General features: G+C 42.1%; 1 protein-coding gene across 1 annotated transcript in view; it reads left to right on the top strand.

The window, feature by feature from the left end:
- Positions 1-23,334, top strand: part of LOC309508491 (uncharacterized protein) — a gene marked incomplete at both ends in the record, with an annotated part of 398,710 nt that extends 375,376 nt beyond the window's left edge. The window contains one exon of the mRNA XM_082183140.1: positions 22,981-23,334. The remainder of the gene's footprint in view (positions 1-22,980) is intronic.
- Between the last annotated feature and the right edge of the window lie 2,656 nt (positions 23,335-25,990).

The following is a 25,990-nucleotide window of genomic DNA, read 5'->3' as shown; positions in this document are numbered from 1 at the left end:
AGTTCCAGCTGCGTGGCTCTCCACACATTCACTGCTTATTTTGGGTGAAAGATGCTCCAGAGTTTGAAAAAGATCAAGATCAGGATGTGTGTGATTTCATTGATAAATACATATCGTGCAAATTACCAGACCCAGACAAAGACCCAGAACTACATAAAATTGTAAGTGAAGTACAGATGCACAGTCGTAACCACTCAAAATCCTGTAGAAAGAACAAGAAGCACTGCCGGTTTGGATTTCCTAAACCACCCATTAACAGAACAATGATATCACGCCCCAGACCTCCTCCTGCAGATCAGTCTGATGAAGGGAATGAATATCAGAGGAAAGAAATTATGCCAGTTTCGCAAAAGAACAGCTACAGAATGTGTGGGATCTACTGAATGACTCGACTCAGAGTTTTGATAGCATTACACAGCTACTTCATAAAGTAAACATGACTTATGAAGAGTATGAGAAACATATTGATACTATTTCTACATCAAGTTCAATATTCATGGAGAGACGACCACAGGACTGCTGGGTGAATGGCTATAATCCAATGCTGTTAAGAGCCTGGGATGCAAACATGGACATACAGTTCATTCTGAACCCCTACAGCTGTATCATGTATATTGTCTCGTACATTTCAAAAGCTGAGCATGAGATGAGTGATTATCTTAAAAAAGTGATAAAAGACTCAAGCCATGATGACCTGTCTGAACGTGAGTGCATGAAGCAGATCATGAATGCCTATGCAAAGAACAGAGAAGTCAGTGCTCAGGAGGCAGTCGCTCGCACATGCAGTCTGAAATTAAAATCATCATCACGTGCTGTCATATTCATACCTACTGATGACAATGCTGTAAAGATGAGTTTACCAATGAGGTGCTTGGAGAGCATGGATGATGACATAGAGAACGTGTGGATGACAGGATTGCCAGAAAAGTACAAGGCCAGACCAAATAGACCTGAATTTGAGAACATGTGCATGGCTGAATTTGCAAGTGAATATCGCATTGTTTATGCAGGAAAAACAAAAGGTAAAAATGTCTTGCCACTTCAAAAAAACTTGGGACACATACAGAAAAGAACAAGAGGAAAACCTGCTGTCATCAGATTTGCTCGTTTTTCACAGCAGAAAACCCCAGAAAAATTCTATGGAACTTTTCTAAAGCTATACTTGCCATATCGCTCAGATGAGCAACTGAAGTCCACAAGATTTCAGACATATGAATCATTTTATGCATTTGCTTCTGTAAAACTGCCAGGAACTGATGAACTGCAGCGTGTGTACAATATTGTAAACGAAAACCGTGAGAAATATGAAAAACATAATGAGGCTATTGAACAGGCAATTGAGGATTTTGAACAGAATGGTCCAGTTGAAGATGCATGGACTACATTGGCTCCAGCAAATGAACTGATCCGTTTGGAGAGCATATCGGAACGTGAACCCACTGATCCTAATGATGTGAACGAGCAGGAGGATATTCCTGAATACACAGCATCTACCTCTGTCAGTAACACAGCTATGCCACTCGTGGAAGCTACCCAACAAAATCATGCACAGATTCGCAAAATGTACCAGAGCTTGAATCAAACACAAGCTTCCATATTTTATGCAGTCCGAGACTGGTGCAAAAGATGTGTCTCTGGTGAAAACCCACAACAATTTCTGTATTTCTTGAATGGTGGAGCAGGAGTTGGTAAATCACACGTTATCAAATCTATTTATGCAGAAGCAACCAAGATTTTGCGCAGGCTTCCATGCATACAAGAGCATACTGACATTTCCAAGCCAACCGTTCTTTTAGCAGCATTCACAGGAACTGCAGCCTTTAACATCTCAGGTAAAACACTGCACTGTCTTCTGAAACTCCCAAGAAACTTGAAGCCTCCATACCAAGGCCTGGGAAACAGCTTGGATGAAATCAGGGCAGACCTTTCTAATACACACATTTTAATTATCGATGAAATATCAATGGTGTCAAAACAGTTGTTTGCCTATGTGAACTGGAGACTGCAACAGATTAAGGGAAACAAGAAACCTTTTGGTGGCTTATCTGTATTAGCTGTGGGAGATTATTATCAATTACCACCTGTGGGAAGAGCAAAACCACTCTGTGTGTATGAGGACCATGTGCTGGACTTCTGGACAGATCATTTTCAAATGATAACTATGACACAGATCATGAGACAGAGAGATGATCTTGCATATGCTGAGCTGCTCAACAGACTGAGAGTAAAAAAGAAGCACGAGAAGCTGACGGATGCAGACAGGTGCATGTTAGAAACTGTGATAAGATCCTCCCCTGAAGAGTGTCCAGCTGATGCACTGCACATCTATGCAACCAATAAAGAGGTAGACAATCACAACAGTGAAGCAATTTCCTCCCGCTTTTCAAATGTCATTACCATAAATGCACATGATTACAAAAAAGATCCCAGAACAGGAGAAATGAAAAGGCAAGCGGCACCATTTAAAGGAGACAATCGTGACCTTATTGACACGCTACAGATTGCTATTGGTGCACGAGTGATGCTAACCAGAAATATTGATGTGGACGATGGATTGGTTAATGGCACTTTTGCCAAGGTGGCAACAACAACCCATACCCGAGATGGATATGTGCAATTAATTGGTCTTCATTTAGATAATGTGACTGCTGGACAAAAACATCGCAACAAAGCACCTGATGGAGATGACAGCATTGTCTATATTGAGAGGTCAGAGGAACCACTGAAAAGAAAAGGAACAATTCGAAGACAATTTCCCATGAAGCTTGCTTTTGCATGCACTATCCATAAAGTGCAAGGAATGACGACTGATCGCGCTGTTGTATCTCTGAAGCACATATTTGAATCAGGCATGGCATACGTTGCACTCAGCAGAACGACATCCCTCAGTGGACTGCACATTACTGACTTTGAAGAAAAGAAAATCTTCTGTGATCCAAAAATAAGTGCCTCCTTGGAGAACATGCCAAAAGCAGATTTTCACAGTATCCAGCCCATCCTAAATATTGTACAGGATTCCAACCTGAATTCAGCTCTTAAAATCATTCATCATAACACAGAGGGGCTGGAGTGTCACATGGATGATTTAAAATGCCACCATGAGCTTCTCTTGGCTGATGTTTTGTGCCTCACTGAAACACACCTGTCAGGCTCCGCTGTTCCTGCACATCTACATCTGGATGGATACACCATGTACAAACGCAACAGGCATGCATCCTACACAAACTATGCACATTTGGCAAACAAGAATGGTGGTGGAGTGGCCATTTATGTGAAGAACAGCTTTAAAGTTTGTCCTCTGATGTACATACAGAATGTTACTGACTTGGAATATTTGGTTTTGAAGATAGAAGCCCCCAAACAAGCACTTCTTGCAGTGATCTACAGACCACCAAGTTATAATTTGGCAGAGTTTTTGGCACATCTGAACGCACTCTTGACATCTCTGGAGATAATCGATTTCAGGCCTCTTATCGTCTGTGGCGACTTCAATGAAGATCAGCTTTCTCATTGCAACAAACCTATTCTCAATTTGTTTGAAGATAAAGGATACACACAGCTAATCAGCACCGGGACAACAGAAAAAAATACTCTTCTAGATCCTATCTTCATAAGCGGCGCAAACTCAAACATCAGAGCAGGAGTTCTACAGACATATTACAGCTATCATGATCCTGTGTATTGTGTTTTTGAATAGATACATCAAATATATCAAAATCTGAGTCACACATTTAACACTCCTTTAAGATAATATCATGATTTTAAGAAAAAATAATGCTAAAACAAATAAATATATACCACACAACGGTTCACATTGTCTACTTCTTGTGTGCATGTGTGTGTGAATGTGTTACATATAGACTATTTGTTTGTTTGTTTGTTAGATAAGGAATGGATGGAGAGTGAATGTCCTTTCCAAGGATCGCCACCTTGACGTGGTGGAAAGGCTTGTGTGTTCCAGTGATCTTAAGAGTGAGTAATTCTGGAGTTTTTTACTCCGGTTTGACTTGCTTAAGAGTGAGGTTCCAGACTAAGTGCGATCCAAATGGTCATTGACTAAATAAAAGAATTTGTGAAGCATAATTACTTGATTTTTGTCTTTCTTGATCCATACACACACCACACACACACACACGTCTGGTTTACTATCTTTTTGGGGGCTCTCCATAGACGTTATGGTTTTTATACTGTACAAACTGTATATTCTATCTCCTTACACTAACCCTACCCCTAAACCTACCCATCACAGAAAACTTTCTGCATTTTTACATTTCCCAAAAAAACTAATTCTGTATGATTTATAAGCTTGTTTACCCATGGGGACCTCAGTTTAGGTCCCCACTGTGACACGAGTCCCCATGAGTCTGTGTGCATTCAGGTTGAAGTCCCCACCGGGATAGAAAAACATGAACACACACACACACACACACACACACACACACGGAAGTGTTGGAAGTGCTGTTTGCTAGCATGAGTCAAAAGAGCCAAACCTCATCTCTATACGATGTTCTGATACAGAGATATAGGTCTTGCAAAACGGTTGCTAGGATACTCAAGTTTGGTTGCTATGGAGTTGCTTGGGAGCTGGGAGCTTTAAACTTAAGAAGTTTAAATTGGTTTAAAGTTTAAAGTAGTTTGAAGTTTATGACAGAGAGATAGATAGATAAATAAGTTAGATACACACACACACACACACACACACACACACACACACACACACACACACACACACACACACACACTCAAACAGACTACCTCGCTCACACACTCACTCAGAAACTCAGACACACACGCACACACACACACTCAGAGTTTATGAGTTTAGAGTTTATAAGTGTATAAATTGATGAGTTTATAAGTGTACAAGTTTTTGAGTTTAGAGTTTATAAGTTTAAATGAGTTTAAGAGTTCAGAGTTTATTAATTTTTGAGTTTAAGAGTTCATAAGTCTATGAATTCATGAGTTTATTAGTTAATTAGTTATTACATTTAAGTTAATTAGTTTATAAGTATATGAGTTTAGAGTTTATTCATTTAAATGAGTCTCATTGGCTAATATATATAGAATGGCAGTTTGGTTTAGTCTTCAAGGGATTTAGATTTGATTTTTTGTATTTAGGGTATTTTGGGTGGTTGCTAGGGTGTTCTGGGTGGTTGCTAGGGTCTTTTGGGTGGTTGCTAGGTGGTTGCTAGGGTGTTCTGGGTGGTTGCTATGGTGTTGCTAGGCAGTTGCTAAGGTGTTCTGGGTGGTTGCTAGGCAGTTGCTAGGGTATTCTTGGTGGTTGCTAGGCAGTTGCTAGGGTATTCTTGGTGGTTGCTAGGGCGTTGCTAGGTGGTTGCTAGGGTGTTCTGGGTGGTTGCTATGGTGTTGCTAGGCAGTTGCTATGGTATTCTGGGTGGATGCTAGGGCTTTGCTAGGCAGTTGCTAGGGTGTTCTGGGTGGTTGCTAGGATATTTTGGGTGGTTGCTAGGGTCTTTTGGGTGGTTGCTAGGGTGTTCTGGGTGGTTGCTATGGTATTCAGAGCGGTTGATATGGTGTTACTAGGTGGTTGGTAGTTGTCAAAGATGGTTACTATGGAGTTTTTATAGAGTTCTTACTTAACTAATCGCTATTAGCATGTAGCTATTCACTGCTAGCATGTGTAGCATGTTGAAAGTGCTGTTTGCTAGCATGAGTCAAAAGAGCCGTGCTGTTTGCTAGCATGAGTCAAAAGAGCCAAACCTCATCTCTATACGATGTTCTGATACAGAGATATAGGTCTTGCAAAACGGTTGCTAGGATACTCAAGTTTGGTTGCTATGGAGTTGCTTGGGAGCTGGGAGCTTTAAACTTAAGAAGTTTAAATTGGTTTAAAGTTTAAAGTAGTTTGAAGTTTATGACAGAGAGATAGATAGATAAATAAGTTAGATAGATAGATACACACACACACACACACACACACACACACACACACACACACACACACTCAGAGTTTAGAGTTTATAAGTGTATAAATTGATGAGTTTATAAGTGTACAAGTTTTTGAGTTTAGAGTTTATAAGTTTAAATGAGTTTAGAGTTCAGAGTTTATTAATTTATGAGTTTAAGAGTTCATAAGTCTATGAATTCATGAGTTTATTAGTTAATTAGTTATTACATTTAAGTTAATTAGTTTATAAGTGTATGAGATTAGAGTTTATTAGTTTAAATGAGTTTCATTGGCTAATATATATAGAATGGCAGTTTGAATTAGTTTTCAAGGGATTTAGATTTACATTTTTGTCGGTTGGTGAGTTTGAATTTTTTTAGAATGCCCAATGTTAAGTCAATGGGAGTTTTTCCGAGTTTTGATCGTCATTTGTAGGAAAACCGTAAGTCCAATCAGTCTGAAAAGATATAGCATATAACTTCAGATCAGTTTGAGTGTCTGAGCCGAGTTTGGAGTATGTAGAGTTAAAGCTCTAGGGTGAGTTTGAGTCAATAGTTTTTCACAGAAGAATAATAATAATAATATTAATAATAATAATAAGTTTAAATAGGATTTCAATATGTTGGCTCTCTCAAGCCAACTTAATAATAATAAGTTTAAATAGGATTTCAATATGTTGGCTTTCTCAAGCCAACTTAATAATATTAATAATAATAATAAGTTTAAATAGGATTTCAATATGTTGGCTCTCTCAAGCCAACTTAACCCCCTGAGGTCTACGGTATCGCCGGCGATACCAGCTCGCTTTTTTTTTATTAGTGTAAAAGAAACTCATAAATACTCTGTTGACTTTGATTTTCCATAGGAGTTTCATACATCAATCGATTCTGTTAAATGTGTATTATTTTTGTGTATACTCACAATAAAAACAAAGTGTTGTGCTTTTTGCCAAATAAAGAAAAATAAACACGAAGCGAGTTCTGCCTTCTCTCTGCCAGTGAAGTCCATTCTGAAACGCGTCCGAAAATTAACAATAACTCAGCGAATACTCAGTCAAACAGACATACAGACAGACAGGCATGAAGCTTGAATTCTCTTCTTTTAAATGAAGTCATTTATATAAAAAAACAATTATTCTCATCTTGTGAAATCTGTATTAAAAGAGAGCGATTCCAGTCGAGCTCATCTCATCTCATTACGTTATAATCGGCCCCGCCCACGGAGAGCGCGCGCTATTCAAACGCAAATGGCTGAGGCAATCCTGTGAACGCCCACATCAGCTCGAGAAAACACACAAGTTTATTTAGATCATTACTTGTTTACACCGTCTTGCAGCGCTGTGAGGAATAATACTAATGGAAAATGTCCCTCAGAAGTGCGGGTATATCGAGGAGCGAGCTGAGGAATACAAGTAAGTTTTTTCCTTCTCACGTGAATTTCTTCACGTGGGTTTCTGTTTATGAATGAATAAACGGCATGAATGCGCGCTGTTTACCACAGCTGGCAAAGACAGTTTAAATTTAAATCGCGTGTGTGAATGAATGATGATGTTTTAGCAAACTGTATTGCTATACTGAGATAAGTAAACATCGACTGAATGTTGAAATAAAATGTAGGCTATTTGTATAAGCAACGTATTAAACTGCAAATTAACAATATGCCCTAATATTTCATGAAAACAACGTTACAGTCAGACGAAATATGAAAGACAACATTTTGTTGACCAGATTTGGGTACAGTTTTTACTGTAGAATATACTGCCACATCAAATAAGCTTTTGTTTAGCCATTTCTATATATAAAATACTATTTTTGTCAAAAATAAAGTCATCAACTAAGATGTTAGCTGTTCCAATGTTGGTTATATTCAAACTAATGAATACATAGATAAAATGTAGGGCCTATAATCATTTTTTTTTTACAAAGAAAGAGTACACTTGAAATATTGTTGAAATTGTAATTATTGTTGTAATTGTAACCATTTTAATAAAATAGCAAAACATATTTACAAGATAGATGTAAGCAAAATCTTAAATGGTCAATATAAGTCTTCTTCTAAATATATCTTTTGTCCTTGCATTGTGGCTCAGTCAGTGTCACACCTGAGTGAATGGCTAATTATGCAGAGAGGGTGTATTCTAAGGTGTAAACCACTCCTCGTTCACGCCCCCTCGCATATTGGCTTTCCAAGCAAAACCTGTTTTACATCAATTTAAATCAATGTATGGTTTTATGTGAACGATAAAGCAAGACTATTTTCACATAATTTTGAAGAAAAAACTATAGGCGACGACATCCATAAGTCAAAAGTCTTATTGCCACATATTTAGTATGTGTTTTGTGGTCTTATTTCAAAATTTTTAATTTTTAGTTTTTTCGATAACCACGCATAAACATTATTCTCTCAAAAATGAAAACATGTACATACATGTGGCTCACATATTATTGTAGTCCTGTTTGTGCTATATAGAGTGAATTTACACCTTTGCCATTAATATGTTTATAAGCAACTGAAAAAAACACAAATGTCAGAGCATGTCAGAACACCCCCAGGGCCCAAAAAAACGCTCAGACTCCAGAGGGTTAATAATATTAATAATAAGTTTAAATAGGATTTCAATATGTTGGCTTTCTCAAGCCAACTTAACTAGATGCGAAAGTTCGTCGAGACAAACTTTAAGTTGGCTTGAGAAAGTTTGGACCAGAACGTTTTTTGCTAGGCGGTTTCTAGGATTTTATGGGTGGTTGCTATGGTGTTCCTAGGGTATTTTGGGAGGTTGCTAGGGTGTTCTGGGTGGTTGCTAGGTGGTTGCTAGGGTGTCCTGGTTGGTTGCTAGGGTCTTTTAGGTGGTTGCTAGGGTCTTTTGGGTGGTTGCTAGGCGGTTGCTAGGGTGTTCTGGGTGGTTGCTAGGGTTTTTTTGGTGGTTGCTAGGGTATTATGGATGGTTGCTAGGCAGTTGCTAGGATATTTTGGGTGGTTGCTAGGGTCTTCTGGGTGGTTGCTAGGCGGTTGCTAGGATATTTTGGGTGGTTGCTAGGGTCTTTTGGGTGGTTGCTAGGGTCTTTTGGGTGGTTGCTAGGTGGTTGCTAGGGTGTTCTTGGTGGTTGCTAGGGTGTTTTGGGTGGTTGCTAGGCTATTCTGGGTGGTTGCTAGGGTCTTTTGGGTGGTTGCTAGGTGGTTGCTAGGGTGTTTTGGGTGGTTGCTAGGGTCTTCTGGGTGGTTGCTAGGCGGTTGCTAGGATATTTTGGGTGGTTGCTAGGGTCTTTTGGGTGGTTGCTAGGTGGTTGCTAGGGTTTTCTGGGTGGTTGCTAGGGTGTTTTGGGTGGTTGCTAAGATATTTAGGGTGGTTGCTAGGGTCTTTTTGGTGGTTGCTAGGTGGTTGCTAGGGTATTTTGGGTGGTTGCTAGGGTATTTTGGGTGGTTGTTAGGCTATTTTTGGTGGTTGCTAGGGTCTTTTGGGTGGTTGCTAGGCGGTTGCTAGGGTATTTTGGGTGGTTGCTAGGGTCTTTTGGGTGGTTGCTAGGGTCTTTTGGGTGGTTGCTAGGCGGTTGCTAGGGTATTTTGGGTGGTTGCTAGGGTCTTTTGGGTGGTTGCTAGGCGGTTGCTAGGGTGTTCTGGGTGGTTGCTAGGGTGTTTTGGGTGGTTGCTAGGGTATTATGGGTGGTTGCTAGGCGGTTGCTAGGATATTTTGGGTGGTTGCTAGGATGTTTTGGGTGGTTGCTAGGTAGTTCTGGGTGGTTGCTAGGCGGTTGCTAGGGTGTTATGGGTGGTTACTAGGATGTTTTGTTTGGTTGCTATGGTGTTGCTAGGGTATTTTGGGTGGTTGCTAGGGTGTTTTGGGTGGTTGCTAGGGTCTTTTGGGTGGTTTCTAGGCGGTTGCTAGGGTGTTTTGGGTGGTTGCTAGGGTCTTTTGGGTGGTTGCTAGGGTGTTCTGGGTGGTTGCTAGGTGGTTGCTAGGGTGTTCTGGGTGGTTGCTCTGGTATTCAGAGCGGTAGATAGATAGATACACACACACACACACACACACACACACACACTCACTCAGACACACACACTCACTCAGACACACACACACACACACACACACACACTCACTCAGACACACACACACACACACACACACACACACACACACACACACACACACACACACACACACACTCACTCACTCAGACACACACACACACACACACACACACTCACTCACTCAGACACACACACACACACACACACACACACACACACACACACACACACACACTCAGAGTTTATGAGTTTAGAGTTTATAAGTGTATAAATTGATGAGTTTATAAGTGTACACGTTTTTGAGTTTAGAGTTTATAAGTTTAAATGAGTTTAGAGTTCAGAGTTTATTAATTTATGAGTTTAAGAGTTCATAAGTCTATGAATTCATGAGTTTATTAGTTAATTAGTTATTAAATTTAAGTTAATTAGTTTATAAGTGTATGAAATTAGAGTTTATTAGTTTAAATGAGTTTCATTGGCTAATATATATAGAATGGCAGTTTGATTTAGTTTTCAAGGGATTTAGATTTGAATTTTTGTCGGTTGGTGAGTTTGAATTTTTTTAGAATGCCCAATGTTAAGTCAATGGGAGTTTTTCCGAGTTTTGATCGTCATTTGTAGGAAAACCGTAAGTCCGATCAGTCTGAAAAGATATAGCAACTAACTTCAGATCAGTTTGATTGTCTGAGCCGAGTTTGGAGTATGTAGAGTTAAAGCTCTAGGACGAGTTAGAGTCAACAGTTTCCACAGAAGAATAATAATAATATTAACTAGATGCGAAAGTTCGTCGAGACAAACTTTAAGTTGGCTTGAGAAAGTTTGGACCGGAAAATTTTTTGCTAGGCTGTTTCTAGGATGTTATGGGTGGTTGCTATGGTGTTGCTAGGGTATTTTGGGTGGTTGCTAGGCGGTTGCTAAGGTGTTTTGGGTGGTTGCTAGGATATTTTGGGTGGTTGCTAGGGTCTTTTGGGTGGTTGCTAGGCAGTTGCTAGGGTGTTTTGGGTGGTTGCTAGGGTGTTCTGGGTGGTTGCTAGGCGGTTGCTAGGGTGTTCTGGGTGGTTGCTAGGGTCTTTTGGGTGGTTGCTAGGCGGTTGCTAGGGTGTTTTGGGTGGTTGCTAGGCGGTTGCTAGGGTCTTTTGGGTGGTTGCTAGGGTGTTTTTGGTGGTTGCTAGGGTATTCTGGGTGGTTGCTAGGCGGTTGCTAGGGTCTTTTGGGTGGTTGCTAGGCGGTTGCTAGGGTGTTCTGGGTGGTTGCTAGGGTGTTTTGGGTGGTTGCTAGGGTATTCTGGGTGGTTGCTAGGCGGTTGCTAGGGTCTTTTGGGTGGTTGCTAGGCGGTTGCTAGGGTGTTTTGGGTGGTTGCTAGGGTATTCTGGGTGGTTGCTAGGCGGTTGCTAGGGTCTTTTGGGTGGTTGCTAGGCGGTTGCTAGGGTGTTCTGGGTGGTTGCTAGGGTGTTTTGGGTGGTTGCTAGGGTATTCTGGTTGGTTGCTAGGCGGTTGCTAGGGTGTTTTGGGTGGTTGCTAGGGTGTTCTGGGTGGTTGCTAGGGTGTTTTGGGTGGTTGCTAGGGTATTCTGGGTGGTTGCTAGGGTATTTTGGGTGGTTGCTAGGCGGTTGCTAGGGTATTTTGGGTGGTTGCTAGGCTATTTTTTGTGGTTGCTAGGGTCTTTTGGGTGGTTGCTAGGCGGTTGCTAGGGTCTTTTGGGTGGTTGCTAGGGTCTTTTGGGTGGTTGCTAGGCGGTTGCTAGGGTGTTCTGGGTGGTTGCTAGGGTGTTTTGGGTGGTTGCTAGGGTATTCTGGGTGGTTACTAGGCGGTTGCTAGGATATTTTGGGTGGTTGCTAGGGTGTTATGGGTGGTTGCTAGGGTGTTCTGGGTGGTTGCTATGGTATTCAGAGCGGTTGATATTGTGTTACTAGGTGGTTGGTAGTTGTCACAGATGGTTACTATGGAGTTTTTATAGAGTTCTTACTTAACTAATCGCTATTAGCATGTAGCTATTCACTGCTAGCATGTGTAGCATGTTGAAAGTGCTGTTTGCTAGCATGAGTCAAAAGAGCCAAACCTCATCTCTATACGATGTTCTGATACAGAGATATAGGTCTTGCAAAACGGTTGCTAGGATACTCAAGTTTGGTTGCTATGGAGTTGCTTGGGAGCTGGGAGCTTTAAACTTAAGAAATTTAAATTGGTTTAAAGTTTAAAGTAGTTTGAAGTTCATGACAGAGAGATAGATAGATAAATAAGTTAGATAGATAGATATACACACACACACACACACACACACACACACACACACACACACACACACACACACACAAACAGACTACCTCGCTCACACACACACACACACACACACACACACACACACACACACACACACACTCAGAGTTTATGAGTTTAGAGTTTATAAGTGTATAAATTGATGAGTTTATAAGTGTACAAGTTTTTGAGTTTAGAGTTTATAAGTTTAAATGAGTTTAGAGTTCAGAGTTTATTAATTTATGAGTTTAAGAGTTCATAAGTATATGAATTCATGAGTTTATTAGTTAATTAGTTATTAAATTTAAGTTAATTAGTTTATAAGTGTATGAGATTAGAGTTTATTAGTTTAAATGAGTTTCATTGGCTAATATATATAGAATGGCAGTTTGATTTAGTTTTCAAGGGATTTAGATTTGAAATTTTGTCGGTTGGTGAGTTTGAATTTTTTTAGAATGCCCAATGTTAAGTCAATGGGAGTTTTTCCGAGTTTTGATCGTCATTTGTAGGAAAACCGTAAGTCCGATCAGTCTGAAAAGATAAAGCAACTAACTTCAGATCAGTTTGAGTGTCTGAGCCGAGTTTGGAGTATGTAGAGTTAAAGCTCTAGGGCGAGTTTGAGTCAACAGTTATTCACAGAAGAATAATAATAATAACTAGATGCGAAAGTTCGTCGAGACAAACTTTAAGTTGGCTTGAGAAAGTTTGGACCAGAACGTTTTTTGCTAGGCGGTTGCTAGGATTTTATGGGTGGTTGCTATGGTGTTCCTAGGGTATTTTGGGAAGTTGCTAGGGTGTTCTGGGTGGTTGCTAGGTGGTTGCTAGGGTGTCCTGGGTGGTTGCTAGTGTCTTTTGGGTGGTTGCTAGGCGGTTGCTAGGGTGTTTTGGGTGGTTGCTAGGGTTTTTTGGGTGGTTGCTAGGGTATTCTGGGTGGTTGCTAGGCGGTTGCTAGGATATTTTGGGTGGTTGCTAGGGTCTTCTGGGTGGTTGCTAGGCGGTTGCTAGGGTGTCCTGGCTGGTTGCTAGGGTCTTTTGGGTGGTTGCTAGGCGGTTGCTAGGGTGTTCTGGGTGGTTGCTAGGGTGTTTTGGGTGGTTGCTAGGGTCTTTGGGTGGTTGCTAGGTGGTTGCTAGGGTCTTTTGGGTGGTTGCTAGGCGGTTGCTAGAGTGTTTTGGGTGGTTGCTAGGGTGTTTTGGGTGGTTGCTAGGGTATTCTGGGTGGTTGCTAGGATATTTTGGGTGGTTGCTAGGGTCTTTTGGGTGGTTGCTAGGTGGTTGCTAGGGTGTTCTGGGTGGTTGCTAGGGTCTTTTGGGTGGTTGCTAGGGTGTTTTGGGTGGTTGCTAGGGTATTCTGGGTGGTTGCTAGGCGGTTGCTAGGGTCTTTTGGGTGGTTGCTAGGCGGTTGCTATGGTGTTCTGGGTGGTTGCTGGGGTGTTTTGGGTGGTTGCTAGGGTATTCTGGGTGGTTGCTAGGCGGTTGCTAGGGTGTTTTGGGTGGTTGCTAGGGTATTCTGGGTGGTTGCTAGGCGGTTGCTAGGGTCTTTTGGGTGGTTGCTAGGGTGTTCTGGGAGGTTGCTAGGCGGTTGCTAGGGTGTTATGGGTGGTTACTAGGATGTTTTGTGTGGTTGCTATGGTGTTGCTAGGGTATTTTGGGTGGTTGCTAGGGTGTTTTGGGTGGTTGCTAGGGTGTTCTGGGTGGTTGCTAGGCGGTTGCTAGGGTGTTATGGGTGGTTACTAGGATGTTTTGTGTGGTTGCTATGGTGTTGCTAGGGTCTTTTGGGTGGTTGCTAGGGTCTTTTGGGTGGTTGCTAGGGTGTTTTGGGTGGTTGCTAGGTGGTTGCTAGGGTGTTCTGGGTGGTTGCTAGGATATTTTGGGTGGTTGCTAGGGTCTTTTGGGTGGTTGCTAGGGTCTTCTGGGTGGTTGCTATGCGGTTGCTAGGATATTTAGGGTGGTTGCTAGGGTCTTTTGGGTGGTTGCTAGGGTCTTTTGGGTGGTTGCTAGGCGGTTGCTAGGGTATTTTGGGTGGTTGCTAGGGTCTTTTGGTTGGTTGCTAGGCGGTTGCTAGGGTATTTTGGGTGGTTGCTAAGGTCTTTTGGGTGGTTGCTAGGCGGTTGCTAGGGTGTTTTGGGTGGTTGCTAGGGTCTTTTGGGTGGTTGCTAGGCGGTTGCTAGGGTGTTCTGGGTGGTTGCTAGGGTGTTTTGGGTGGTTGCTAGGGTGTTATGGGTGGTTACTAGGATGTTTTGTGTGGTTGCTATGGTGTTGCTAGGGTATTTTGGGTGGTTGCTAGGGTGTTTTGGGTGGTTGCTAGGGTCTTTTGGGTGGTTGCTAGGCGGTTGCTAGGGTGTTTTTGGTGGTTGCTAGGGTCTTTTGGGTGGTTGCTAGGATATTTTGGGTGGTTGCTAGGGTCTTTTGGGTGGTTGCTAGGCGGTTGCTAGGGTGTTTTGGGTGGTTGCTAGGGTCTTTTGGGTGGTTGCTAGGCGGTTGCTAGGGTGTTTTGGGTGGTTGCTAGGGTCTTTTGGGTGGTTGCTAGGCGGTTGCTAGGGTGTTTTGGGTGGTTGCTAGGGTCTTTTGGGTGGTTGCTATGGTCATTTGGGTGGTTGCTAGGGTGTTTTGGGTGGTTGCTAGGGTCTTTTGGGTGGTTGCTAGGATATTTTGGGTGGTTGCTAGGGTCTTTTGGGTGGTTGCTAGGGTGTTCTGGGTGGTTGCTAGGTTGTTGCTAGGGTGTTCTGGGTGGTTGCTATGGTATTCAGAGCGGTGGATAGATAGATACACACACACACACACACACACAAACAGACTACCTCCCTCACACACTCACTCAGACACACACACACTCAGAGTTTATGAGTTTAGAGTTTATAAGTGTATAAATGTATGAGTTTATAAGTGTACAAGATTTTGAGTTTAGAGTTTATAAGTTTAAATGAGTTTAGAGTTCAGAGTTTATTAATTTATGAGTTTAAGAGTTCATAAGTCTATGAATTCATGAGTTTATTAGTTAATTAGTTATTAAATTTAAGTTAATTAGTTTATAAGTGTATGAGATTAGAGTTTATTAGTTTAAATGAGTTTCATTGGCTAATATATATAGAATGGCAGTTTGATTTAGTTTTCAAGGGATTTAGATTTGAATTTTTGTCGGTTGGTGAGTTTGAATTTTTTTAGAATGCCCAATGTTAAGTCAATGGGAGTTTTTCCGAGTTTTGATCGTCATTTGTAGGAAAACCGTAAGTCCGATCAGTCTGAAAAGATATAGCAACTAACTTCAGATCAGTTTGATTGTCTGAGCCGAGTTTGGAGTATGTAGAGTTAAAGCTCTAGGGCGAGTTTGAGTCAACGGTTTCCACAGAAGAATAATAATAATAATATTAACTAGATGCGAAAGTTCGTCGAGACAAACTTTAAGTTGGCTTGAGAAAGTTTGGACCAGAACGTTTTTTGCTAAGCGGTTGCTAGGATTTTATGGGTGGTTGCTATGGTGTTCCTAGGGTATTTTGGGAGGTTGCTAGGGTGTTCTGGGTGGTTGCTAGGTGGTTGCTAGGGTGTCCTGGGTGGTTGCTAGGGTCTTTTGGGTGGTTGCTAGGTGGTTGCTAGGGTCTTTTGGGTGGTTGCTAGGCGGTTGCTAGGGTGTTCTGGGTGGTTGCTAGGGTATTCTGGGTGGTTGCTAGGCGGTTGCTAGGATATTTTGGGTGGTTGCTAGGGTCTTCTGGGTGGTTGCTAGGCGGTTGCTAGGGTGTCCTGGGTGGTTGCTAGGGTCTTTTGGGTGGTTGCTAGGCGGTTGCTAGGGTGTTCTGGGTGGTTGCTATGGTGTTTTGGGTGGTTGCTAGGGTCTTTTGGGTGGTTGCTAGGTGGTTGCTAGGGTCTTTTGGGTGGTTGCTAGGCGGTTGTTAGGGTGTTCTGGGTGGTTGCTAGGGTGTTTTGGGTGGTTGCTAGGGTATTCTGGGTGGTTGCTAGGATATTTTGGGTGGTTGCTAGGGTCTTTTGGGTGGTTGCTAGGTTCTTTTGGGTGGTTGCTAGGGTCTTGTGGGTGGTTGCAAGGCGGTTGCTAGGGTGTTCTGGGTGGTTGCTAGGGTCTTTTGGGTGGTTGCTAGGCGGTTGCTAGGGTGTTTTGGGTGGTTGCTAGGCGGTTGCTAGGGTCTTTTGGGTGGTTGCTAGGGTGTTTTGGGTGGTTGCTAGGGTGTTCTGGGTGGTTGCTAGGCGGTTGCTAGGGTCTTTTGGGTGGTTGCTAGGCGGTTGCTATGGTGTTCTGGGTGGTTGCTAGGGTATTCTGGGTGGTTGCTAGGCGGTTGCTAGGGTGTTTTGGGTGGTTGCTAGGGTGTTTTGGGTGGTTGCTAGGGTATTCTGGGTGGTTGCTAGGCGGTTGCTAGGGTCTTTTGGGTGGTTGCTAGGGTGTTCTGGGTGGTTGCTAGGCGGTTGCTAGGGTGTTATGGGTGGTTACTAGGATGTTTTGTGTGGTTGCTATGGTGTTGCTAGGGTATTTGGGTGGTTGCTAGGGTGTTTTGGGTGGTTGCTAGGATATTCTGGGTGGTTGCTAGGTGGTTGCTAGGGTCTGTTGGGTGGTTGCTAGGGTCTTTTGGGTGGTTGCTAGGGTCTTTTGGGTGGTTGCTAGGGTATTCTGGGTGGTTGCTAGGCGGTTGCTAGGGTGTTCTGGGTGGTTGCTAGGGTCTTTTGGGTGGTTGCTAGGCGGTTGCTAGGGTCTTTTGGGTGGTTGCTAGGCGGTTGCTAGGGTGTTCTGGGTGGTTGCTAGGGTGATTTGGGTGGTTGCTAGGGTATTCTGGGTGGTTGCTAGGCGGTTGCTAGGGTCTTTTGGGTGGTTGCTATGGTATTCTGGGTGGTTGCTAGGCGGTTGCTAGGGTGTTCTGGGTGGTTGCTAGGGTGTTTTGGGTGGTTGCTAGGCGGTTGCTAGGATATTTTGGGTGGTTGCTAGGGTGTTTTGGGTGGTTGCTAGGCGGTTGCTAGGGTGTTTTGGGTGGTTGCTAGGGTGTTTTGGGTGGTTGCTAGGGTATTCTGGGTGGTTGCTAGGCGGTTGCTAGGATATTTTGGGTGGTTGCTAGGGTGTTTTGGGTGGTTGCTAGGGTGTTCTGGGTGGTTGCTAGGGTCTTTTGGGTGGTTGCTAGGGTATTTTGGGTGGTTGCTAGGGTCTTTTGGGTGGTTGCTAGGGTATTTTGGGTGGTTGCTAGGGTGTTCTGGGTGGTTGCTAGGTGGTTGCTAGGGTGTTCTGGGTGGTTGCTATGGTATTCAGAGCGGTAGATAGATAGATACACACACACACACACACACACACACACTCAGAGTTTATGAGTTTAGAGTTTATAAGTGTATAAATTGATGAGTTTATAAGTGTACAAGTTTTTGAGTTTAGAGTTTATAAGTTTAAATGAGTTTAGAGTTCAGAGTTTATTAATTTATGAGTTTAAGAGTTCATAAGTCTATGAATTCATGAGTTTATTAGTTAATTAGTTATTCAATTTAAGTTAATTAGTTTATAAGTGTATGAAATTAGAGTTTATTAGTTTAAATGAGTTTCATTGGCTAATATATATAGAATGGCAGTTTGATTTAGTTTTCAAGGGATTTAGATTTGAATTTTTGTCGGTTGGTGAGTTTGAATTTTTTTAGAATGCCCAATGTTAAGTCAATGGGACTTTTTCCGAGTTTTGATCGTCATTTGTAGGAAAACCGTAAGTCCGATCAGTCTGAAAAGATATAGCATAAAACTTCAGATCAGTTTGAGTGTCTGAGCCGAGTTTGGAGTATGTAGAGTTAAAGCTCTAGGGCGAGTTTGAGTCAATAGTTTCCACAGAAGAATAATAATAAGTTTAAATAGGATTTCAATATGTTGGCTTTCTCAAGCCAACTTAACTAGATGCGAAAGTTCGTCGAGACAAACTTTAAGTTGGCTTGAGAAAGTTTGGACCGGAAAATTTTTTGCTAGGCGGTTTCTAGGATGTTATGGGTGGTTGCTATGGTGTTGCTAGGGTATTTTGGGTGGTTGCTAGGCGGTTGCTAAGGTGTTTTGGGTGGTTGCTAGGATATTTTGGGTGGTTGCTAGGGTCTTTTGGGTGGTTGCTAGGCAGTTGCTAGGGTGTTTTGGGTGGTTGCTAGGGTGTTCTGGGTGGTTGCTAGGCGGTTGCTAGGGTGTTCTGGGTGGTTGCTAGGGTCTTTTGGGTGGTTGCTAGGCGGTTGCTAGGGTGTTTTGGGTGGTTGCTAGGCGGTTGCTAGGGTCTTTTGGGTGGTTGCTAGGGTGTTTTTGGTGGTTGCTAGGGTATTCTGGGTGGTTGCTAGGCGGTTGCTAGGGTCTTTTGGGTGGTTGCTAGGCGGTTGCTAGGGTGTTCTGGGTGGTTGCTAGGGTGTTTTGGGTGGTTGCTAGGGTATTCTGGGTGGTTGCTAGGCGGTTGCTAGGGTCTTTTGGGTGGTTGCTAGGCGGTTGCTAGGGTGTTTTGGGTGGTTGCTAGGGTATTCTGGGTGGTTGCTAGGCGGTTGCTAGGGTCTTTTGGGTGGTTGCTAGGCGGTTGCTAGGGTGTTCTGGGTGGTTGCTAGGGTGTTTTGGGTGGTTGCTAGGGTATTCTGGTTGGTTGCTAGGCGGTTGCTAGGGTGTTTTGGGTGGTTGCTAGGGTGTTCTGGGTGGTTGCTAGGGTGTTTTGGGTGGTTGCTAGGGTATTCTGGGTGGTTGCTAGGGTATTTTGGGTGGTTGCTAGGCGGTTGCTAGGGTATTTTGGGTGGTTGCTAGGCTATTTTTTGTGGTTGCTAGGGTCTTTTGGGTGGTTGCTAGGCGGTTGCTAGGGTCTTTTGGGTGGTTGCTAGGGTCTTTTGGGTGGTTGCTAGGCGGTTGCTAGGGTGTTCTGGGTGGTTGCTAGGGTGTTTTGGGTGGTTGCTAGGGTATTCTGGGTGGTTACTAGGCGGTTGCTAGGATATTTTGGGTGGTTGCTAGGGTTTTATGGGTGGTTGCTAGGGTGTTCTGGGTGGTTGCTATGGTATTCAGAGCGGTTGATATGGTGTTACTAGGTGGTTGGTAGTTGTCACAGATGGTTACTATGGAGTTTTTATAGAGTTCTTACTTAACTAATCGCTATTAGCATGTAGCTATTCACTGCTAGCATGTGTAGCATGTTGAAAGTGCTGTTTGCTAGCATGAGTCAAAAGAGCCAAACCTCATCTCTATACGATGTTCTGATACAGAGATATAGGTCTTGCAAAACGGTTGCTAGGATACTCAAGTTTGGTTGCTATGGAGTTGCTTGGGAGCTGGGAGCTTTAAACTTAAGAAATTTAAATTGGTTTAAAGTTTAAAGTAGTTTGAAGTTCATGACAGAGAGATAGATAGATAAATAAGTTAGATAGATAGATATACACACACACACACACACACACACACACACACACACACACACACACACACACACACACACACACACACACAAACAGACTACCTCGCTCACACACACACACACACACACACACACACACACACACACACACACACACACACACACACACACACACACTCAGAGTTTATGAGTTTAGAGTTTATAAGTGTATAAATTGATGAGTTTATAAGTGTACAAGTTTTTGAGTTTAGAGTTTATAAGTTTAAATGAGTTTAGAGTTCAGAGTTTATTAATTTATGAGTTTAAGAGTTCATAAGTATATGAATTCATGAGTTTATTAGTTAATTAGTTATTAAATTTAAGTTAATTAGTTTATAAGTGTATGAGATTAGAGTTTATTAGTTTAAATGAGTTTCATTGGCTAATATATATAGAATGGCAGTTTGATTTAGTTTTCAAGGGATTTAGATTTGAAATTTTGTCGGTTGGTGAGTTTGAATTTTTTTAGAATGCCCAATGTTAAGGCAATGGGAGTTTTTCCGAGTTTTGATCGTCATTTGTAGGAAAACCGTAAGTCCGATCAGTCTGAAAAGATAAAGCAACTAACTTCAGATCAGTTTGAGTGTCTGAGCCGAGTTTGGAGTATGTAGAGTTAAAGCTCTAGGGCGAGTTTGAGTCAACAGTTATTCACAGAAGAATAATAATAATAACTAGAATGTACATTTCCTGGAGAAAATGTGAAGTGGTGCTTGCAGTGGCAAAACTCGCCACTCGGTTGCTAGAGTGTGGTAAACCATGATACCATGTTTCTAAGATGATTTACTACGATTTACCACATTCCAGCATGATTTACTATGATTAACATGTTGTTAAAATGATGCTAGCATGATTAGCATGTTGTTAACAAGATTAGCATGTTGGTAGCATGATGCTAGCATGATTAGCATGTTGCTAGCATGCTTTTAACAAGATGTTAGCATGATTAGCATTTTGCTAGCATGTTTTTAGCCAGATGCTAACATGATTAGCATGTTGCTAGCATTAAGATAGCTTGTTTAACATGTTGTTAGCATAATGCTAGCTTGAATAGCATTTTGCTAGCATGATGCTAGCTTAATTAGCATATTGGTAGCATGATGCTAGCTTGATTAGTATTATGTTAGCACGATGCTAGCTTGATTAGCATGTTGGTAGCTTGATACTAGCATGATTAGTATGTTTTTAGCTAGACGCTAACATGATTAGCATGTTTCTAGCATAATGCTAGCTTGATTAGCATGTTTCTAGCATTAAGCTAGCTTGATTAGCATTGTTGCTAGCATGATGCTAGCTTGATTAACATGTTGCTAGCATTATGCTAGCTTGATTAGCATTATGTTAGCATGATGCTAGCTTGATTAGCATGTTGGTAGCTTGATGCTAGCATTATTAGCATGTTTGCTAGCATGTTTTTAGCTAGTCGCTAACATTATTATCATGTTGCTAACATAATGCTAGCTTGATTAGCATGTTGCTAGCATGATGCTAGCTTGATTAGCATTTTGCTAGCATGATGCTAGCTTGATTAGCATATTGGTAGCATAATGCTAGCATTATTAGCATGTTGCTAGCTTGATTAGCATGATGCTAGCATGATGCTAGCTTGATTAGCATGTTGCTAGCATGATGCTAGCATGATTAGTATGTTGCTAGCATGTTTTTAGCTAAATGCTGTTGCCAGGTGGTGGTTGCTAGGGTTTTCTGGGTGGTTGCTATGGTGTTGCTAGGCAGTTGCTAAGGTGTTCTGGGTGGTTGCTAGGCAGTTGCTAGGGTATTCTTGGTGGTTGCTAGGGTATTGCTAGGTGGTTGCTATGGTGTTGCTAGGCAGTTGCTAAGGTGTTCTGGGTGGTTGCTAGGCAGTTGCTAGGGTATTCTTCGTGGTTGCTAGGGCATTGCTAGGTGGTTGCTATGGTGTTGCTAGGCAGTTGCTATGGTATTCTGGGTGGATGCTAGGACGTTGCTAGGCAGTTGCTAGGGTGTTCTGGGTGGTTACTAGGCAGTTGCTAGGGTGTTCAGGGTGGTTGCTAAGGTATTTTTGGTAGTTGCTATGGTGTTACTAGGTGGTTGGTAGTTGTCAAATATGGTTACTATGGAGTTTTTATAGAGTTCTTAAAATCTTTAATAACGAGTTCCTTCAGTACGGCACTCGGCCTGCGGCCTCGTGCCTATGGCCGAATAGGCACAAGCATGGAGCAATATCGCAAGGCTACGAGTGTGATATTGCTTTAAAAAATGTAAAAAAAAATGTTTTATATTATTTATTGGTTTAGGGTGGTTGCTAGGGAGCTCAGAGTGGTTGCTAGGGTGCTGTAACTGGTTGCTAGGGTGTGGCTATGAAGATTTTAGGCCATTACTTATTGGCTGCTTGATAATATAAATCCTCTGAGGGAGAGAGAGAGGGAGAGAAACGCAGGGGTGTCAGGCCCTTTGGAGTGGTGTGTGTGAAAACGGCAGTTGGGATTCAAATGTTTTTAGAACTCCCCATGTTAAGTCAATGGGACTTTTTTGGCCGCTGTTTCGTCCGCTGTGCGAACATCGTACACCCGATCGCTTAGAAAAGATATAGCACACCTCTCCTCAATGAGCCGCTCGATTTGACACCTCACTCAGGGGTCTGTGACAAACGGTGCGGGGCGCATTACGCGCCAAACTTTGTGTGGAATAATAAGAATAAGAATAATAAGTATGAGCGACAATAACACTAGTGGTGCTTTGAAAAAGCACCACTAATAATAATATTAATAATAAGTTTAAATAGGATTTCAATATGTTGGCTTTCTCAAGCCAACTTAATAATAAGTTTAAATAGGATTTCAATATGTTGGCTTTCTCAAGCCAACTTAACTAGATGCGAAAGTTCGTCGAGACAAACTTTAAGTTGGCTTGAGAAAGTTTGGACCGGAAAGTTTTTTGCTAGGCGGTTGCTAGGATGTTATGGGTGGTTGCTATGATGTTGCTAGGGTATTTAGGGCGGTTGCTCGGGTGTTCTGGGTGGTTGCTATGGTATTCTGGGTGGTTGCTAGGGTATTCTGGGTGGTTGCTAGGCGGTTGCTAGGATATTTTGGGTGGTTGCTAGGGTCTTTTGGGTGGTTGCTAGGCGGTTGCTAGGGTGTTCTGGGTGGTTGCTAGGGTGTTTTGGGTGGTTGCTAGGGCATTCTGGGTGGTTGCTATGCGGTTGCTAGGATATTTAGGGTGGTTGCTAGGGTCTTTTGGGTGGTTGCTAGGCGGTTGCTAGGGTATTTTGGGTGGTTGCTAGGCGGTTGCTAGGGTGTTCTGGGTGGTTGCTAGGGGATTTTTGGGTGGTTGCTAGGGTCTTTTGGGTGGTTGCTAGGCGGTTGCTAGGGTGTTCTGGGTGGTTGCTAGGGTGTTTTGGGTGGTTGCTAGGGTATTCTGGGTGGTTGCTAGGATATTTTGGGTGGTTGCTAGTAGAGGTGGGCGATATATCGTTTAGACGATAATATCCAAATTGTTGTCTGGACGATATGCAAAATTGGGATATCGAATATTTCATAATTTGTACAATCCGACCCCCAAAACATGAAAAGAGCTGAAAGAAGTTAAAGAGAAAACAAATAACGCACACTATAACCGTCTAAACAATTATATGTAGCGATTTTAAATACTAGGGCAGTACTATTCCCGGAAGCACCCTCCGAGTGGCCTGGCGCGGGACGTCAAAAACGCACATTCATAGGCTACGTAAATTCGAAATAGTGCGCGCAGAAGCACATGCGCAAAACCGTTTTGTTAAATGATATATTAATTATTTTTATTTTTATCATATTTCATTTTACAAAAGGACATTTTACAGACCTAGCTACGTTTTGCGCATGTGTTCCTGCACGCACTTTTTCAGTCACAAGTTCACAACACAGCAATCAGAGGAGGACGGGTTGAAAACTCTAATGCTCTTCCTTCATAACTCGTACTGAGAAGGTTTGAGTTGCAGAGGAATTTGTGATTCTTTCACCTGTTCAACCACATAAAAGTTTCGTAATTAGTAAGTCAGCGCTTTTTCTCTTGTTGTTCTTATGTGCTGAAGGGCCGTTGTGCCTTGGTGAAACGGTGTTTGTAGCCACGTGAAGAGCTCTTTTCCAAAACGCCAAAAACCTAAAAAGCTGCCTCAAAGAACCAGCAAAAGTAATGATTATGAATATGTAAAATATTGCAATAAGACATTTTAATTGTTTATTAATTTGTGTGTCGGCTGCAAAGATGATGTTGACGATAGGCTATTGACTCGCGATCTTCGCAGTAAGCTAGCTAGTGAACGCAGGAGAAATGCACATTTATTAGGCTACATAGTTTTATTATGTTTTGGATGGTTTTGTTTAGAACCAGCTTTCTGTAAATATATTTCACATTTTTTAGGCCTGTGAGGCGATCGTAGGCCACGGTTCGGTTCATGCTGATATAATCTCCAGTTCAAGCACCTTATGTTGTGCTAGCCTCCTGTATTTACTTTTTATGTATTTATGTTTTAAATCCAGGAAATTGGTAAAATTAAGATACAATTAATACAAAACGAAATTCGTTTTAAAGAAAGGCTTTGTGCTTTCTGTTTTGAGGTCTCTGTGAAAGTTTGAAAGTCAGAGCGCTCGCGTCCATAATGGAGAACTGTCACGTAATATTGTTTTTTCCTCATAAATGCAAACACGAAAAATAAAAGACAAAATACTTTTTTTTTTAAAAAGACAAACTATCAATTTTTTGGGGGAAAATGATGGCTTTATAGCGTTTTGGGGAAAAAATGGATGGATTTATAGCGTTTTGAAAAGATTTTTTTTACTTTGAATTTATCATCAACAATATTGTTGTTTGATTTAATAATCACTGTTGCAAAAGGTGCCTAATTCCGTTTTTTTATTAATTTTTTTGTAAGTGGAAAAAGTAGGGGCTACCTCAGATTCTGTTCAGTTAGCTCCTTTATTGTTTTTTCTATAGCCTACAAAGGTCAAATGGTCAAATGCAGCAAGTCAAAAGTCCAACTTCTTTGCCAGTTTGCACACATTTCTTTGAAGGATGGCAAAAATATCGTCTGAATATCGATATCGAGATATTGGAAAAAAATATCGAGATATTCATTTTTGTCAATATCTCCCACCCCTAGTTGCTAGGGTCTTTTGGGTGGTTGCTAGGGTCTTTTGGGTGGTTGCTAGGCGGTTGCTAGGGTGTTCTGGGTGGTTGCTAGGGTCTTTTGGGTGGTTGCTAGGCGGTTGCTAGGGTGTTTTGGGTGGTTGCTAGGGTCTTTTGGGTGGTTGCTAGGCGGTTGCTAGGGTCTTTTGGGTGGTTGCTAGGGTGTTTTGGGTGGTTGCTAGGGTATTCTGGGTGGTTGCTAGGCGGTTGCTAGGGTCTTTTGGGTGGTTGCTAGGCGGTTGCTATGGTGTTCTGGGTGGTTGCTAGGGTGTTTTGGGTGGTTGCTAGGGTATTCTGGGTGGTTGCTAGGCGGTGGCTAGGGTGTTTTGGGTGGTTGCTAGGGTGTTTTGGGTGGTTGCTAGGGTATTCTGGGTGGTTGCTAGGTGGTTGCTAGGGTCTTTTGGGTGGTTGCTAGGGTCTTTTGGGTGGTTGCTAGGGTGTTCTGGGTGGTTGCTAGGCGGTTGCTAGGGTGTTATGGGTGGTTACTAGGATGTTTTGTGTGGTTGCTATGGTGTTGCTAGGGTATTTTGGGTGGTTGCTAGGGTGTTTTGGGTGGTTGCTAGGGTGTTCTGGGTGGTTGCTAGGGTGTTTTGGGTGGTTGCTAGGGTCTTTTGGGTGGTTGCTAGGGTCTTTTGGGTGGTTGCTAGGGTGTTCTGGGTGGTTGCTAGGTGGTTGCTAGGGTGTTCTGGGTGGTTGCTATGGTATTCAGAGCGGTAGATAGATAGATACACACACACACACACACACACTCAGAGTTTAGAGTTTATAAGTGTATAAATTGATAAGTTTATAAGTGTACAAGTTTTTGAGTTTAGAGTTTATAAGTTTAAATGAGTTTAGAGTTCAGAGTTTATTAATTTATGAGTTTAAGAGTTCATAAGTCTATGAATTCATGAGTTTATTAGTTAATTAGTTATTAAATTTAAGTTAATTAGTTTATAAGTGTATGAGATTAGAGTTTATTAGTTTAAATGAGTTTCATTGGCTAATATATATAGAATGGCAGTTTGATTTAGTTTTCAAGGGATTTAGATTTGAATTTTTGTCGGTTGGTGAGTTTGAATTTTTTTAGAATGCCCAATGTTAAGTCAATGGGAGTTTTTCCGAGTTTTGATCGTCATTTGTAGGAAAACCGTAAGTCCGATCAGTCTGAAAAGATATAGCATAAAACTTCAGATCAGTTTGAGTGTCTGAGCCGAGTTTGGAGTATGTAGAGTTAAAGCTCTAGGGCGAGTTTGAGTCAACAGTTATTTACAGAAGAATAATAATAATATTAATAATAAGTTTAAATAGGATTTCA

This window comes from Leuciscus leuciscus, assembly GCF_965113295.1.
Source record: "Leuciscus leuciscus genome assembly, chromosome: 10".
NCBI lineage: Eukaryota > Metazoa > Chordata > Actinopteri > Cypriniformes > Leuciscidae > Leuciscus > Leuciscus leuciscus.
The sequence above is the reverse complement of the archived record's forward strand: the minus strand, read 5'-3'. Positions and strand labels throughout refer to the sequence as shown.